Source organism: Leucoraja erinacea, chromosome 21, assembly GCF_028641065.1.
Source record: "Leucoraja erinacea ecotype New England chromosome 21, Leri_hhj_1, whole genome shotgun sequence".
In the NCBI taxonomy this organism is placed as follows: Eukaryota; Metazoa; Chordata; class Chondrichthyes; order Rajiformes; family Rajidae; genus Leucoraja; species Leucoraja erinaceus.
The window spans coordinates 29,735,247-29,755,364 of record NC_073397.1 but is presented as its reverse complement, the minus strand read 5'-3'; positions in this window follow the sequence as shown (position 1 = coordinate 29,755,364).

Genomic DNA, 20,118 nt, shown 5'->3' with positions numbered 1-20,118 from the left:
CATAAGGGTAATATCTGACTCCAAATCATCAGTTTTGCAATTTAGTTTAAGAAGTGATACGAAACCTTGGTTTAGAATCTTTTGTTCGACACGTCAGTTTATACCCTATAGAGGTAATAGGGTCAACAAACTCTGTCATTGTCAGTGTACAGTACAGAGACAACGAAATGCAATGACCCTAGTCAGGATCGAACCCGGGTCTTTGGCGCTGTAAAGCAGTAGCTCTACCGCTGCGCTGCTGTGCCGTCCATATTCTCTTCACATTTGGCCGGATGCTGTGTAATTCCATCACTTCATACCATAATTCTATGATTTCTCCCAGCTGTGACAGATCCCTCTTCTTAATATCTTATATTATTAGCACTGACTTCAAAGCACATCATTGTACGAGTAATTAGTTATCTCTAGTCACTTTACTCCTGGTTTCTATGGTGAATTATGCATTTATAAATGCGTTGCAAATCAAATCCAACTCTGTAATAAGGCAAGTGAGTAAATTCTCACACTGGTTCGCAAGACATTGCAGCGAATTGTGGAGGCAGCCCAGGCCATCGCACAAACCAACCTCCCTTCTATTGATTCCATTTATACCTCACGCTGCCTCGGCAAGGCCAGCAGCGTAATCAAGGACGAGCCGTTCCCTGGCCACTCCCTCTTTTCCCTCTCCCATCAGGCAAAGGGTATAGAAGTGTGAAAACACACACCTCCAGATTCAGGGGCAGTTTCTCCCCAGCTGTTATCAGGCAACTGAATCATCTTACCACAACCAGAGAGCAGTGCTGAACCATTATCTACCCCTTTGGTGACCCTCAGACCATCCTATGCTGGCTTTACCCCGCACCAAAAGTTATTGCCATATCGTGTATCTATACACTGCAAATGGATCGATTGCAATCATGTATTGTCTTTCTGCTGACTGGTTAGCGCACAACAAAGGCTTTTCACTGTACCTTGGTACACATGACAATAAACTAAACTGAAACTGAACTGGTTTGTAGTTTGGAAGTCAGCAAATGTTGGAACAGGTTTTGCAGTTTTACAGCACAGCTTTTCCAGCTGAATCCAAGCGCTCCCACCCAGCTATTTTGAGAGTGTGGCTGCACCTCGTGTCTGGCCTCAGACTTCCCCCCAACACCGACAAAGATTCATTTAGCAAGCAATTACGTAACATTTCAATGCCTTATTGTCAAATATAGACACCTTCTGTCAAGAGAGTGAACATTCAGTTGAAGCCAATATTAACAATTTATCATGCACTTAATGGAACACAAATAAATCTCATCCCATTGTTACCACAGAAGTTTAGTGAAGTACTAAAGGAATATGGTGCACAGGTTTGTGTAAACAGTGCAGGTGCATGGACAACTCTTTTTACTGATGCTTGAAAGTATGTTGAAGTAAAACAGTAATGTAAATGATTTTAAAAAATCAATAGTATTAAGAAGTTACCAAAGTATGTGATTTCTTTTGAGGACAAGGTGAGGGGGAAAGATTTAGTCACAAGGCTGAGTGGGCATCTTTTTACACAAAGGATGGTGGGTGTATGGAATGAGCAGCCAGAGGAGGTAGTTGAGGCAGGTACTTTCATAGCGTTTAAAGATTAGTTGGATAGATGTATGGATTGGGTAGGTTTAGAGGGATATGAACTAACTGCAGGCAGGTGGGACTCGTGTAGATGGTGCAGGTTGGTCAGAGTTGGTAAGTTGGAATGAAGGGCCTGTTTCCTTGCTGCATAACTCTATAACACCAGGTTCGATCCTGACTCACAATGTCAGAAACCGAGTTCTATCCTGACCCTAGGTGCTGTCTGTGTGGTGTTTGCATGTTCTGCCTGTGCACATTTCCTCAGGTGCTCCAATTTCCTCCCACATCCAGGAGATGTGCCGGTTTGTAGGCCAATTGGACTGTGTGAATTGCCCTAGTTTGTCGGGAGTGTGTGAGAAAGCAAGATAACATAGAACAAGTGTGAACCTATTCTGGTCTACGTGGACCTATTGGGCCGGACGGCCTGTTGCCATGCTGTATCTCCCCACAAAATATGGGAATGTGTGCATGTATTGTTATAGATAGAGAATGATTCTGGGTGGAAGTCCTACCCATGTTTAGCAACCCATTACTGGATAGCTAGGTATTTCAGCATCATTTAGTTTCTAGTAGGAAGGAACAGCAGATGCTGGTTTAAACTGATGATAGACATAAAAAGCTGGAGTAACTCAGCGGGACAGGCAGCATCTCTGGAGAGAGGGAATGATTGAGGTTTCGACCCGAAACGTCACCTATTCCTTCTCTCCAGAGATGCTGCCTGTCCCCCTGACAAAAGACAATAGACAATATTTGCATGAGTAGGCCATTCGGCCCTTCGAGCCAGCACTGCCATTCAATGTGACCATGGCTGATCATCCACAACTGCTGAATTACTACTGATCAACCACTGTTATTCCAGCTTTTTGTATCTATCTTTTAATTTCTCTTAGATGTCTGATGTAATTTGAAACGAGCAGTATTGTACCAAGTTATTAAGTAAACCAGCAACATCTAGTGGTAGAACATAGGCTCGTTGGTACGAAGTGAGCATTGCTATTTTATTTAAACTGGAGAAATGTGTAAAATTAAACCTCTGAGCTATGAAATTTGATTGCCACCTTTCTGAAATAATTAATTACAAAACACAATGGCGATAATTTTATTTTAAATGCAAAAACGGAACTGAAACCCAGTGAGGTTGTAATTGGATAGGACAAAATAATTCTGGATATCAAGAGCAAGTCTTCCTCAGCTGGGGATGCTTCTAATTAAGTACAGTGGCTGGGATCACTCAAAATGTAATGCAACAAAATAGCTCTAATGTCCCAAAGCAAACTACTGACAATCCAAATTTGATATTTCCTTTATCAGCATTCGGCCTTGCATTTGAAGACAATTAGACCGGGCTGAACGGTGGCGCAGCGGTAGAATTGCTGCCTTACAACGCTTGCAGTGCCAGAGACGCGGGTTCAATCCCGACTGCAGATGCTGTCTGTGTGGAGTTTGTACGTTCTCTGCGTGACCGCGCGGTTTTCTCCGAGATCTTCGGTTTCTTCCCACACACCAAACACGCACAGGTTTGTAGGTTAATTGGCTGGGGTTTGAAAACTTGGTATACGTGTAAATTGTCCCTAGTATGTGTAGGATAGTGTTAATGTGCGGGGATCGCTGGTCGGCGCGGACTCGATGTGACGAAGGGCTTGTTTCCGTGCGGTATTTCTAAACGAAACCAAACAAAGATGGTGGTCATTCAGACAAGGCTTAGGAGTAATTTTCCGTCTGGGCTGAAATTTTCCTGGGTATGTTGTGAATTAACACCATACCTTGTGCATTACACTAAATAACTACGTAAGAAGCATATTCTGTGGCACGGTGGGGCAGTGGTAGAGTTGCTGCCTCACAGCACCAGATACCCGAGTTCGATCCTGACTGCCTCGGTACTGCCTGCACGGACTTTGCACGTTCTCGCTGCGATCCATTCTGTGTGCGTTTTCCCCGGGTGCTCCGGATTCCTCCCACATTGTGAAGCCTCGGCGGCGGATCCTTGGTGACAGGGGCCGAGCCTCGCGGCGATGGGGCCTCGGAGGTGGTGAAGTCTCACGCCGACGAAGCCTCACGGGTTAACCCGCGGTCCGCGGTGGATGAGAGCGTGGGGGGACAGCTGTTAGGGAGAGAGCAATAGAGGAGCCGACGTGCTTTGTAACTTTGTCAGTGCTCTATGTGGCCGCTATTTGTATACATTGGGAATGCAAGCAAAGAAATACATTGTTCCTTGTCACATATGACAATAAAGTATTCCATTCCATCCCATTCCACATTCCAAAGACGTGCAGGTTTGTAGGTTAATTGGCTTCAGCGATTTTGTAATTTGTCTCTTGTGTGTAGGATGCGATACTGGGATAATGTAGAACTAGTGTATGGATGATCGCGGGTCAGTGGTGACTCGGTGGGCCGAATGGCCTCTTTCGTGCTGTATATCCAAAGTAAACTAAACTAAACTAAATTAATCTAAACTCCGATCATAATACATACTGGTTGATCTAGTTTAGTTTTAGTTTAGAGATACGCCGCGGAAACACGACCTTACGCCCACCAAGTCCGCACCGACCAGCTATCCCCGCACATTAACACTATCCTACACCCACTAGGGACAAATTTTACATTTACCAGGCCAATTAACCTACAAAAAGCTGTAGTACGTCTTTGGAGTTTGGGAGGAAACCGAAGATCTCGGAAAAAACCCTCGCAGGTCACGGGGAGAACATACAAACTCGGTACAGACAGCACCCATAGTCGGGATAGAACTCGGGCCTCCGGCGCTGCAGTCACTGTAAGGCAGCAACTCTACCGCTGTGTCACCATGACCACTCCATATCTTTGCCCCATTACTTTAACAAAGGAGGAGGTTGACAAAAAACGATTGATCACAGATTAAAAAATGAACAAATGAGAGGCAAGAGACTGTAAATGCTCGAGTCTTGAACAAAAACAAACCACGTGGGCAACTCAGTGGGTCAGATAGTACATGTGGGGGAAATGGAGCAACTCAGTGGGGTCAGGTAGCACTTGTGGGGGGAATTGATGTAGGTAGCATTTTGGGTCGGGATTCTCTCCATGAATACTGCCTGACCCACTCAATTCCTCCAGCAGTTTGCTTATTGTTTAAAATGATCACCTTTTGTTCCCAATTTAATGCTGAATTGCACTCTTGGCCTGAATGGCCAGTATGAACAGATAAAAAGGAGTTGCAAGCATGAGTAAGCTTTCACACAGGGCTCTACGTCCGATAATAACAAGGGCTCTTACCCAATTCTGCTGTTTTGCCCTCGTTGTTGTACTTATTGGTATATTTCTCATTCTTTTATGTATACTCCGTTAGCTTCATGTGAACAAGGAATTTCACTGTATCCTGATGTATATGACTATAAATTAATCTGAATTTCTATCTTTCGGTAAGGTTAACTTTAGTTTAGTTTAGAGATACACTGTGGAAACAGGCCCTTCAGCCCACTGGGTCCGCATCGACCTGTGAACCCCGCACATTAACACTACCCTACACACACTAGGGGCAATTTACAGTTTTACCATGCCAATTAAGCTACAAACATCTTTGGAGTGTGGGAGGAAACCGGAGCACCCAGGGACAGCCCACATGGTCACGGAGAGAACATACAAATTCCTTACAGACACTCGTGGTCAGGATTGAACTCAGGTCTCTGGCGCTGTAAGGCAGCAACTCTACAGCAGCGCTTCATGCTGCCATTAACTGATCCTATAACTAATGTGCCATTCTAACACCACCGGTTGTGAAGTAGTTGGGGGGCAGTTATATGCTAAGCAAAGGAGATGGTTGCATGTACACCCATATTTTGAATGTATACGAAGGAATTAATTTTACTGATTGTATGCCTTGTTTTCACCTTCCCCTCAGCTATTCTACATTTCCTTGATCATCATCTGCTTAGATCTGCCCTTTTCACACCTTACCCTTCCATATCTCTAGTCTCCCTCTCCCTTGACTCCATCTTTCCTTGATCATCGTTGCTAGCTTTGATTTATTCCTTTTATTCTGTTCATCCATCTGTTCTTTGTACCTGTTCATACCTCTAGTTTCCCTCTCCCCTGACTCTCAGTCTGAAGAAGGGTCCCGACCCGAAACGTCACCCGTTCCTTCTCTCTAGAGATGCTGCCTGTCCCGCTGAGTTACTCCAGCGTTTTGTATCCATCTAGCCTTTTTTAAATGTTGAGTTTCACAATTGAAAATGACCATCTTCACCCAGAGATGGCAAGTGAGTGTTCCACCACGATCTCCAGCCGAGACTTCTATCAGCACAGAAGGCAGCTTTCACCCAATTTGATGTTCTCTGCAAAATAGTTGAAGGCTGGATTCACTGGTTATAACAATGGTTATGGGACTTGACAGAATACCCTTCCAGTGCTGAAAAGCTCAGCTTCAGAACGAGCCAGGCTTCGAGCCAAGGAAAAAAAAATCAAATCTGGCCACTTACCATCCCATTAGGCTACTCTCTGTCAGAGACAGGTGATGGAAGGTGCTGTCAACAGTGCTGCACTTACTTCCCAGAAACCAGGTTAGCAATGGTCAGCTTAGTTTTCCGTCAGAACAACTTTAAGCGATAATTCCCTCCAATGCTGATGCACCATGGCTGTGGTCTGTACGTCTGCAAGATGCAGTGTAGCAATCAGCAAATGCCTCTTCACAACCTACCATATCGCTAACATTTACAACACGAAAGGATATGGGCAGCAGGTGCACAGAAACACAGTGCAAATCCTCTGCAAAGTCACAATCCATTCTGACTTGGAATCACGTTGTCATTACGTCAATGCTGGACAAATCTCTGGTCCTGTTGGTAACACTGTGGAACTCATGCACTAGAGAATACACAATCAACCCCAGAGAAACTGCAGAGTGGCAATAATTGCTGGTCTTAGAAGAAATACATGTCACATCAACCTGGAATAGATAAGTACTGTTTACTGTAGAGATCTTCAGATTTCTACCGTGAAGCACTTTCAAACTTATTTAAAAGTCCTGGCTCCAACGTGTGACCCTGCATGTGTGAAGTATGTGTGTGTGTGTGTGTGGAGTGAGAGTGAGTGGAGCGTGTGTGGGTGTGGAGCGTGTGTGTGTGTAAAGCGTGTGTGTGTGAGTGGAGCATATTTGTGTGTGGAGTGCATGTGTGTGTGTGAAGCGTGTGTGTGTGGAACGTGTGTGTGTGTGGAGCGTGAAGTGTGTGTGTGTGTGTGAGGCCACCATGCTCCTTAAGAATGCAACACCATTCAATAATCATTGCTGATCTTTGCTGGCCTCAATTCCCATAACCCTCAGCTCTTCAGTGGCCTCCACCACCTTCAGGAGCAGAGAATTCCTCAGATTCACTCACCCCTGAGAGGAGAAATGTCTACGCATTTCAGTATTAAAAGACAGCCTCGTATTGTATAACTATGTACCCTCTTGTTCCTGACTCTCCCACTTGTGAAAGCGTGTAGCCTGTTTAGGCTCCTTCCAATCTTTATTTGTTTGATTAAGGTCACTCCCCATTCGTGCATGCATGTAGAATTACATGGAGATGGGGCAATATGTATAAAGTGCTACAATATCTGTGTGCTTGCAGGGTGAATGCATGTGTTTGAGCAGGAGTGTACTGTATGCAAGGTTGTGCATAGATGCACATGTGTGAGAGATGTGCTTGCGCGCGTATACTATATGTGTGAGGTTAGGTGTGTGTGCATGTGGATGGTCAGGATGCAAATGTGTATGGTTCCCTGTAAGTTGTGGAATTAATAAGGAAATTGTAACAGTGCTATTGCACATCTGTGGGGAAAAAAATTAAATACGGTACATTTTACAATTACAGTCTTTTAATTGGCTTCCATCATTAGTTTGGTTTGTTTAATTGTGTAGTCATTTCTAATTTAGTTTAGTTCAGTTGAGAGATACGGGGCGGAAACTAGCCCTTTGGCCCACTGTGTGCTCGCCAACCAGCGATCCCCACACACTAACACTATCCTACACTCACTTGGGACAATTTACAATTTGCCAAAGCCAATTAACCCACAAACCTGTATGTCTTTGGAGGGTGGGAGTAAACAGGAGCTGCCGGAGAAAACCTACGCAGGGGGATAATCTACAAACTCTGTGCAGACAGCACCAGTAGTCAGATTCGAAACCAGGTCTCTGTCGCTGTAAGGCAGCAACTCTACCGCTGCGCCACTGTGCCGCCCTTAAATATTATAAGGTTCTACTCTTTCTTGGGAAAGAGGAATTTGCAAACCCTTGCCTTGGTAGACTACTATTCTGAGATTCTCAAAAAATAGACTCTGTACCAATGTCAGGAAAAGATGCGCTGATAATACTTCTTAATACTTCAGAACCTTCCACTAATACACTTATTGTGACAATTTGATCTGTGGATCTCTCTGAATTATTTTCTAATACGAACTAAATTGCTACAGTATTTGGACAACAGCTTTGAACTGCTTCGCTGGGGATCATTGCTGCTTATGGTACTTGCTCAACTGGTCGAGTATCTTCGACTCCCTCGTTCAGTAAAATAGCTTTCCTCTTCCCTGAGTCATTGCCTTCTGGTTCAATAGCTAATCTCCCCTCTGTGTTCGGCCACGACAAACTCAATTGTGTGTGAAGGTGTTTTGTGCATTAACAGCTTTGCCAGAGTAAAACACCACTGGAGAGCTTGGAGTTGGACAATATTTAAACAAGAAGGTAGGTAGTCCATCAATGGTTTACTGTGAGACTGAGGTAAACATGTAACCTTTGGTCTCACAAGGTTTTTAACACACACCACACTGATATCTCTCTACCCTAATGAAAGCAATAGATTCAATACATGTTTAATATGTTACACAGAATAAAACTCTCAAGGCATACAATGTAAACTAACGTAGATTTGGAACAGATTTTCAGACTTGTTAACAAGTTTTTGCCTTTAGTCCACAACAATTAAGGACAACACAAGCTGTTCATGGAATACCAGCCATTACATGTGTCCGCAATATCAAAACATATCTCAAATTAATTTCAAGATTGTCCTTGTTCCTTGCTACGAGTAGATAACTAATTTGCTTGTCATATGTGTCCATCATTATAGAATAGCCTACATCTCTAATGACGTTCCAAATTCAAGATTGTGAATTTAAAATTGTGGCACAAAGAGTCATCTGCCGCAACAGGAATCTTTCATATTTCATATTTGTGACTTTTTTTACAAGAATTTATCATTCTCACTCTGCTGATTTTCTTTCCCTCTCTGAGCTGATACTGCATTCGAGTCGGCACTCGTGTCTGTTCCCTTGAGTTTTGTTTTACAAGTGACTGCAATATGTCCTTTCCTCTGGTGAAAGTGGCACTCACAGTCCTCAGAGCTGTACGGCGAAGGATTGCCATATGTCTGCAGACGTAGCTGCTGCTACTTGTAATGGCACGATGCTCTCCGAGCCTCTGGAGGTCAAGCTCGGAGTGTTGCCCAGGGCAACTTCCTCGCAGTTGGCTGCCATTCAGAAGTCAACACACAAGTTTGTTTTCTGAGTCCTCAGTTCAGAACCTCCCCATAGTTCCAATACTTCATAGGTACTTGCGTTCTGGTTCCTGCCAGCGTTGGATGTTATGTGCTAAATTTTTAATACTCCATTATCTCCAAAGACTGGAGATGAAGACTACTTCCAACACACTAATTGTACATATTTACTTTAACTCTACCTTCGAGATACAACATGGAAACAGGCCCTTTAGCCCACGGAGCCTGCCCAGACCAGAAATCACCTTGTACACTAGCACTATCCGACACGCCCGGGATAATTTCTACTATTAACAGAAGCCACTTAAGCTTCAAACCTGCACGTCTTTGGAGTATGGGAGGATACTGGAGCAGGGAGGGAGAAAGCAAAACTCCATGCAGATATTACCGGAGGTCAGGATCGGGCCCAGATCCCTAGTGGTGTGAGGCAGCAACTCCACCGCTGCACCACTGTGCCACCTCAAACTGAAACATCAGTGGGTTCCTGCAGTGGGCAGCACTGAGCAAGTTTGAGCAATACATTTCAGAGCAAGTCATGTTGCTTGCTCTTTTCTCCCAAATGGGGAACTGAATGCCTACATGCTCTCAGCTCTGTTGCCATGAAATTCTTTCCACCCACTCCATGTTGGATGTGAACGATTCTCACATTTTATTTTGTACCCATGAGTATGCTTGCAATTGAGCCACTATTTTATATCTTCTCTTGCCAAAATGGTGCCACAACGCCCAACCCTTCTTTACATTCAGCTTGTTCCACCAGATCGAGATAGGCGCTGTCTTGTTGTTTTAATTTAGTCTCAGAAATTATTTGGTGAGCTTCACGTTGCAAGGGCTGATACCCTACAATGAGAGAGCAACTGGATAGAGTTCTTCCTGGTCAGTTTTGAGTGAGATCAGTGAGAGAGTCATAGAGTCATGAAAACAGGCCCAACTTGCTGACCGACATACTCCATCTAAACTAGTTCCACCTGTCTGCCTTTGGCCCATATCCCTCTAACCCTATCCTATCCATCTACCTGATTAAATGTTTCTTAAATGTTGCAATAGTACCTGCTTCAACTACCTCCTCCGGCAGCTCGTTCAATACCCCTGCAACTCTTTACGTACAAAAGTTACCCCTCAGGTTCCTATTAAATCTTCCCCCCCCCCGACCTTAAACCTATGTCCTCTGGTTCTCGATTCCCCTACTTTGGGCAAAAGACTCTGTGCATCTACCCGATCTACTCCTCTCATGATTGTGTATACCTCCATAAGATCACCCTGCACCCTTCTGTGCTCCAAGGAATAAATGTCCAGCCTGCTCAACCCCTCCCTCTAGCTCAGGTCATTGACTCCTGGCAACACAAATCTTCCCTGCACCCTTGCCAGCTTCAGTCAAAGTAGAGACCATGTCATTAAAAATTCAGTCAGTGATCCCCACCAACCAGCCTATGCCCCCTTCTCACTCCTCCAACCAGGCAGAAGGTTCAGAAGCTCGTAGACCCACAGTACCAGGTTCAGGAACTACAAATGCCCTACAACAGCCAGGTTCTTGAACCTGACCCTACAGACCTAACCCTACCTTGACAACCAAACATTATGGACTATTTCTTCCACTACTGTTGCCATTTTTTTTTTCAATTCTAAGTTTCAACCAATGTCTTGCTATTTTGCACAATCTTTCTTTATAGTTTTAAGCGTCAATTGTGTATAATATTTGTACAATTAGTTTTTTGTGTGTTGGTCCGAGTCTATGTGCCCGTGACTGCTGCAAGGAAGAGCTTTTATTGTACCAGCCCCTCACCATACTCGTGCATAGAAAACTAAACTCGAAACTTGAAACATTCATCATTGGGGCTTGGCTTTTTGCCAATTTTTCCTGTTATTTTTGCAGCCATATAGTTGTCTCAAAGTCAACAAAATAAAAATGTCATATCACATAGTTTAAAAAAAATCTCAAACCCCTGTCACCAATTGAAATGCAGCCCAACAGGAACCTTGTATGCTGATGGAATTCTAATATGTTTTACTCACAGTAACTCTGAGAGAGCTGTCAATCTGGGAATTTATTCCAGATTGACAGCTCTCTCAGAGTTACTGTGAGTAAAACATATTAGAATTCCATCAGCATACAAGGTTCCTGTTGGAATTCTAATATGTTTTACTCACAGTAACTCTGAGAGAGCTGTCAATCTGGGAATTTATTCCATCTCGAACAACGAGGAAATCCCAACCTGCATTGTTTTGGCCACTTGTCTTATTTACATAAACGGTAGCGAGTCTGTAGGAGTCCGTAGATGTTTCGTAGCAGCCCATGATGCCAGCTGTAGGTACTTGGGGGCATCAGGTAAGTCGGGACATTTTTTCAACATGTTGAAAAATGTCCACGAGCAAAGAAAATAGCCCCGAGTACCTACGAGTACCTACAAATGGCTATTACGGTAATTATTCGAATCAAGGAGAAGACTCGGGAGAGTTTGTGAGTAACTCCGGAAAGTGGGACATGGCTTTAACTCTACACTTGGTGCTTTACGCAAGATTCCTGCACCTGCAGTTCTTTATCACCCTAATAATGATTAAAAATCACTCTTTATAAAGTACAAATTAGTGTTCCAGGTAATAATTTGCTCGGTTATGTAATTAGGAGAATTACATTTCTCAGATGTGATAAATTACACAATGGGGCTATTTTTGGAGAAGTAACAACAGTATTAAAGATTTTACATCCTCACTGTCAAAGCATACATGATGTTGCTAAAGTCATATTATTTTACAATGATTTAATACTCATATGCATACATTATATTTTATGATCCTGCATTTGCCACGGGCAATTCCTAAACATAAAACAAATGGCTTTGTAATTATGAGAAAAATTAGGCAGAAGCTCGCAAAGAGCTAAATTGCAAAGATTAATTGTCACTTCTTGTCAGCTTGTTCGACTTGCACAACACTTCTTTTGCAGAGGATGAGCCAAACACCAGGAAATGTCTGAAGAATGTTCTCAACCTGAAATGTCAGCCATTCCTTCTCTCCAGAGCTGCTGCCAGAGTTACTCCAGCTGTTTGTGTCTATCTTCGGTTTAAACCAGCATCTGCAGTTCCTTCCTGCACACCAGTAAATGAGTCTGGTCTTTACACTGTTAGCTGTAAGAACATCATACTTGGATTGATTGGTAGCCTTGTTTACTATTGACGTCAATTTATTCGACTACATTTTAATTGCTGGAGATATCACTATAAATCTGTATGTTTACAAACAGCGAGTTATCATTTGAACAGTGATTAAAACTCAAGGTAAAATTGATTCCAACCCATCATTCTGGCACGTTGTGGGATTTTACAGAGCTTTGGAAATGTTTGAGGAATCAACATATATATTCCTTTCATTATTCTTTCTTTGCCTAACGGGTCATAACGGCTTCAGAAGCAACACTTTCTCAGGACGTAACTATTTTAGGAATGTTCATTTTCAGTGTAGTTGCATCCTGCAGGTTAAATAGCTGATGGAAAGAAATGAACAGGTCTCTTTATAACGAACACCATTTTTAGTTTAGAGATACAGCGCGGAAACCGGCCCTTCGGCCCACCGAGTCCGTGCCGACCGGCGATCCCCGCACATTCACACTATCCTACAAGCACTAGGGACAATTTTACATTTATACCAAGCTAATTAACCTACAAACCTGTACATCTTTGGAGTGTGGGTGAAACTCCATGTGGTCGTAGGGTGACCGTACAAACTCCATACAGACAGCACCCGTAGTCAGGATTGAACCCAGGTCTCTAGCGCTGACCCACTTAGGCGACTCTTTAGGCGACTTTAATGGAATTCACCTGCGCCACCTGGCAACAACCTACGACAACCTACGACAGCAAAAATAGTCGCCACTGTCGCCGAAAATTGTCTAACATGTTGAAAATGTTGTGGCAGTGGCCTGTAGTCACTCAAACAATTGCCTGTGGGACAGGCCCATAATAGGCAGCAACCCTCCTGCTGCGCCACTGTGCCGCCATTTTTTGTGTTAAATAAACGTAGCCGTAATTGATAAAAGTTGAAAATATGAGCAGAGATACAGCAGAGATCCTGTTTACAATTGAAAAAATTGGATAGCGTGTGAAGAGTTTTATTTCAAAATAAGTTACTCATTTCCATCGGTTCAAAGGAATAATGTTTAATAAGCATCATGTGTGGTCAATGGAATATTCAGGTTAGTCAACTTCCCTTTCCCTTTGAAATACAGGAAGCCAATTAGGGTCAAAGTCAAAATAATTAACCCATCACCACACAAAATGGGAGTAAACTAGTCACCATTTATCTGTTTTAATCAACATCAAATAGTCAAATATTAATAAGACAGAATGTTGATGTTTCATGATCTTATCTGCTATGGAAGATCAAAGTTTACATTGAAATAGGGATCAAATGGCACATTAAACTTCAAGCAGACTTTTGAAGATGTATTTTGGCAGTGTTTGCATTCTGCAAAACCAGCAAAAGATGAAAATCAAAATACATTTGTCCATCATTTCACATCCTCTGCAGGACAAGGTAATTAGCAGAATGATACACAAGAGATGATGTTGCTTTAAGGCAGGTTTGACACCACTGATTATATGAATGTCATTGTTCTATCCCTCTGACAGCTCCTTAACAAATGACACCAAAATAGCACCTCTCTTGATGGTTATTAGTCTTGCCCTTTTTTTCCAGCTTACTTATCTCAACCAGACCATCGCTATGTTTTACTATATTTTACATTATTTTAATTGATGCTTTCAATCAATTACCTTCTCACTGTGGGACCAATGTCCTATTCACTAATGTTAGCAAATAAAAGGGATTGAGATGACAAGAATTTCTTTATACAGAGAGGCATCTCAAAACTTAAACTTTCAAACAGGTTTGTTAATAAGAGCAAACATTGAATATTTTTCCCAACAATGCTCTGAAAATGGTATCACTGGGTGGTGAAGGTGGTTTCTGGCACACTGGTCTTCATTCGTAAAGGCATTGAGTATAAAAGTTGGGGGATGTTATGCCACAGTTGTGCTCGACATTAGTGAGGCCACACTTGGAATATTAAGTTCAGTTTGGTCACCCTTTTATAGGAAGTCATTTTGCCAGGACTTGAAGGATTCAGTTATAGGGAGAGGTTGGGACTTTATTTTTTGGAGCATTGGGGTGATCTTGTTGCAGTGTATGACGTATTGAGGGGCATAGATAGAGTGAATGCACACAGTAGTTTTCCCAGAGTTGGCCTATCAAGAACCAAAGGACATAAGATTTTCACACAGAGGGTGGTGGGTATATGTAATGAGCTACGAGACAAAAATTTTGAGGCAAGTACAATAACAACATCTAAAAGGCATATTTACAAGTGCCTGGAGGAAAGGTGTGAAAGGTTTGAAATAATGGTCAAATATAGGCAAATGGCCACCTTAGATTCATCCGAGCCTGGTTGGCATGGATGAATTGGGCTAAAGGACCAGTTCCTGTGCTGTTTGATGCTATGACTCAATTTTTCCCAAAGAGAGTAGCGACATTACAGTTGTAAAATTCAAATATTTTATTTTTAATTTCAGATTGAACTCAAAAATGGTGATTTTAACAAAAGGATTATAATCAGAAGACTGAGGTTGCTTTATTTTTTACCTGATTAAAAATAGTTTGAGAAAAATGATTGATATATATTTTAAACAAATTAATTTTATAGGATTAGCAGTTATAGCAATATACATGTATCTTCCATATATACATATATATATATATGTGTTTCCAAAGATATGTTCAATTAATAAATATTCCAGTGGAACACATTGATGGTTTGAAGCATAGAAACATCGAAAATATGTGCAGGAGTAGGCCATTTGGCCCTTCGAGCCTGCACCGCCATTCAATATGATCATGGCTGATCATCCAACTCAGTATCCTGTACCTGCCATCTCTCCATACCCCCTGCTCCCTTTAGCCACAAGGGTCACATCTTAAATATAGCCAATGAACTGGCCTCAACTACTTTCTGTGGCAGCGAATTCCACAGATTCTCCAATCTCTGTGTGAAACTTTTTTTTCTCATCTCAGTCCTAAAAGACTTCCCCCTTATCCTTAAACGGTGACCATTTGTTCTGGACTTCTCCAACATCGGGAATAATCTTCCTGCATCTAGCCTGTCCAACTGCTTAAGAATTTTGTAAGTTACTATAAGATCCCCCCTCAATCTTCTAAATTCTAGCGAGTACAAGCCGAGTCTATCCAGTCTTTCTTCATATGAAAGTCCTGCCTATATTGTCTATATTATATAGACAAAATAAAACATCTTATACCATAATAATACAAGATAGCAATATTTAGAATTATCGAATCATGGGTTCACACAGTGTGAAAAACGGCCCTTCAGCTGAATTTGCCCACAACGACCAACATGTCCCATCTACACTTGTCCCACCTGCCTGCATTTGGCCAATATTCTTCTAAACCGGTCCTATCCATGTACTTGTCTAAATGTTTCTTAAATGTCACAATACTACCTGCCTCAATTACCTCCACTGGCAGCTTGTTCTATACATCCACCATCCTCTGTGTGAAAAATGTACCCCACAGGTTCCTATTAAATCTTTCCCCCCTGACTTCTTTAAACCTATGTCATCTGGTTCTTGATTCCCCTACTCAGGGCAAGAGGCTCTGAGCATCTACCCGACCTATTTATCTCAAGATTTTGCACACCTCTGTAAGATCACGCTTCATCCTCCTGCGCTTCAAGCAATAGACTCCTTGCCTGTATCAAAAATAAAAACACTTTATTATTAATAATATTATAGATCCTATGGTCCATCCCTGGTTACACACTCTGCCTAAAGTCCTATTGTAATATTTTCTTTCGAAATCACAGGATAATAAGCCAAGTCATGAACAGGAACATTAGAGGATTTCATCTTCAACCAACTGGACAATCAAAAGTAGTCCAGGAATTCACTCTAGCCTTGACTTCCCTGGGCTGGAACTGCCTGCTCCATGCAGAAACATAACCCACTCCCCTGGGAGAATTCAATAATTCAGCATTCTCTGCACGAGATACCAGCCTGTTCCAAGGACCTGGTATTCTCTCATTCCCTGACTGTTACTTAAGATACTGAAGATCAGCTCCACTTCTTTGATGAAAAATGAAGTGCCTCATGTCAGGGATATAGAAAAAAATCTGATTTCATTGTTTTTATATGCTTTGTCTGAATCGATATCAGTGTTAGAAAGTTTCAGCATCATTAAATTCTTCTTGGCGTTCACTGATATCTCGTGCTCGCTGCTTATTCATTTGTCACTAGTCGCTCTGAATTAATTTGTTGACTTGATACGAGTTAATTAACAGTGCCACATAATATTGACAAACCACTTAGATTGTTCTTTTTTACCCCCCTCTGATTACTCGCTGGTTCATTAACCTAGACATTCCAAATCATTTCCAAAGTGAAATTTAATGTATTTGGTTTTTTTCTTTGAAATTCATATCTCTGAAAATTCAACGGCATCTGGGAAATTGGACCTAACAGTGAATCCTGGAATAGACAAATCAATGGAATTGAATAGAGGGGATTAAATATTAACCATTGTTTTAGATGCAACACGGTTTACATCTTGAAGAATGGGATCCCAGATGTAGTTATACATTTCCAAAGGACTTTTGTAAAATGGTTTGTGTATTTTCCTGATAACCTGATGCGGTGGACACAGTGGGGTTGAGAGGGAAAATTCGATCAGCCATGATCGAATGGTAGAGCAGACACGATGGGCCGAATGGCATAATTCTACCCCTATGTCTTATGGTCTTATTGTCATATGGACATGCAGATCAGTGGGATAATAATGCCAATGAATTTGTGATGTTAATTTAAAACCATTGTTTTCATTTTGAAATTCTATACTTCATCAATAGCGTCTCTCAATCTCTTCCAGTAGATTGTGCACAATGCATTGAAACTTGCTGTTGATCTCATGGAGATGTATTAAATCATGAGTGGAATAGAATACATTTACTCAAAGTAGGGGCATCAAGAAACAGAGGACTTAGGTTTAAGGTGAGAGGGGAAAGATTTAATGGGAACCTGGGGGAGCAACTTTTTCCCACAGAGGGTCTCGGATAAATGGAACGACGTGCCGGACGGGGAAATTAAGGCAGGTAATCATTGAAAATAGATGCAGGTGTAGGCCATTTGGCCCTTCGAGCCAGCACCGCCATTCAATATGACCATGGCTGATCAATGGCTGAGTGGTACAATAACAATATTTAGAATCCATTTGGACAGGTACGTGGATATGAAAGGTATAGAGTGACATGAGACAAACACCGGCATTTGGGAATAGTCTCGATGGTACATCACGGTTGGCATAGCCAGGTTTGGGCCGAAGGGCCTCTTTTTGTGCTGTATGACTCTACGACTTTAATACGGTCCACAACATCCAAAGAAATGAATGAATGAATGAATAAGAATGAATGAATAAGTTAATTAGCCAAGTATTCACATACAAGGAATTTGCCTTAGTGCTCCGCCCGAAAGTGACAACGACATACAGTGACAGTTAGGAATGAAACAATTGATATTCAACTTGTCAACTGTTATGAAGTCACAAATGGCATAATCTTGTGACTGAAATGGAACTGAATTTCATTTGCTGAGTACATTACGCAGTTGTTGCCATTTTGTAGGCTACTAAATGTTCTGGCAACCACAGACAACTGGAGGTGAATCTTTATCAAGATATTTCTCCTTTCTATGACTTGTTTTAGGTTAGTTTAGAGATTACAGCATGGAAACAGGCCCTTCGACCCATCGAGCCTGTGCTGACCACCGTGCCACTTGTGTTAAGTATATTAAAGTTTGATCTTTATTTTATGAGGTGTTACGATGAATGATTACGTGCCCTCCACTCCCGACCCTCGTAAGACATAAAGATCTTTCTGGAAGTTCTAATCTTACTATTTCAGTTCAATAACTGTTATTCTGTGATTTCACACCGCTGCTTTGAAGATTGACTCGCATGCGGGTTGACGGCCTTCTTCACGTAATCGCTCATCGTAACTCCTCACAAAATAAAGATCAAACTTCAAACTGGTAAGTTCTCATTTAATCTTACTATTTTACAGAAATAAATTAGCCTACAAACCTGCAAATCATTGGCACACGGGAGGAACCCAGAACGACCAGAGAAAACACACACAGTCACCAGGAGAACGTACAAACTGTGTACCAGTGGTTAGTTAAGTCTTATAAGTTAATTGGCTTGGTATAAATGTAAAATTGTCCATAGTGTGTGTAGGATAGTGTGATAGTGCGGGGATCGTTGTTGGCACAGACTCGGTGGGCCGAAGGGCATGTTTCCGCGCTGTATCTCTAAACTAAACTAAAACTAAACAAAGATGTGCGTTGTTTGTCTTTTCGAAGCTGTACTAGACTTATACGGTGCATTTCATAAAATCCAAAGCCATCTAGAAGGCCCTAAATTTGGTTGAGTCAAGAAAAAATATATACGCCAATCCATGCACAGCAAGAACCCAGAAGAAGCTGTTAGAAAACTACCAAATAATCTGTTTCTACTGATATTGATTGTGTGATAAATGTTAACCAAGACAAATCGCATAAAAAAAAACTTCAGCTGAAACTCCATTAACATTTATAGATGCCCAAGGCAATGAATTTAACAACTGTAGTGGGGAATCAGACTAGTTTCTAACTTGTCACACCCAATGGTTACAATATCAAATGAAATGGAAAACTAAATGGCAGGTTAAAATGAGTGATGACTGGCTTCTTACGAACTAGCAGGAATGAAAGGGGTAAAACTGGAAGATTTATAATAATGTTTTATACAGCTAACACTGCACGGAAAATCAAATTACTTCTGGCACTAAACCATCCCCAAGGACTGGCAGTGGGCATTTTCTCACAAGAGCTTTGAAATTGTATTTTAGTAGATCTTTGTTGGGATTAATTTTAAGAAATGGAATTAGTGAAACATATAAACCCTAGAGGAATAGATTGTTTGAACATTGCACTTTCACCTCATCGACTGAGAGTTTAATAGACAATAGGTGCAGGAGTAGGCCATTCGGCCCTTCGAGCCAGCACCGCCATTCACTGTGATCATGGCTGATCATCCACAATCAGGACCCCTTCTCCCCATATCTCCTGACTCCTCTATCTTAAAGAGCTCTATCTAACTCTCTCTTTAAAGCATCCAGAGAATTGGCCTCCACTGCCTTCTGAGGCAGAGAATTCCACACACTCACAACTTTCTGTGTGAAAAAGTTTTTCTTCATCTCCGTTCTAAATGGCTTACCTCGTATTCTTAAACCCCCCCCCACAGCATCAGGAACATGTTTCCTGCTTCTAGCGTGTCCAAACCCTTAATAATCTTATATGTTTCAATAAAATACCCTCTCATCCTTCTAAATTCCAGAGTATACAAGCCCAACCGCTCCATTCTATCAACATGTGACAGTCCTGCCATTCCGGGAATTAATCTTGTAAACCTACGCTGCACTCCCTCATTAGCAAGAATGTCCTACCTCAAATTTGGAGCACACAATACTCCAGCTGTGGTCTTACTAGGGCCTTGTACAACTGCAGAAGGACCTCTTTGCTCCTATACTCAACTCCTCAGTTATGAAGGTCAACATGCCATTTGCTTTCTTCACTGCCTGCTGTACCTGCATGCATACTTTCAGTGACTGATGAACAAAGACCCCCAGTTCTCATTGTACTTCCCCTTTTCCCAAATTGGCACCATGCAGATAATAATCTGCCTTCCTGTTTTTGCCACCAAAGTGGAGAGCCTCACATTTATCCACATTGAACTGCATCTGCCATACATCTGCCCACTCACCCAACCTGTCCAAGTCATCCTGCATCCGCATAGCATCCTCCTCACAGTTCACACTGCCACCCAGCTTTGTGCCATCTGCAAATTTGCTAATGTTACTTTTAATCCCTTCATCTAAATCATTGATGCATATTGTAAATAGTTGCTGTCCCAGCATCGAGCCTTGTGGTACCCCATTAGTTAC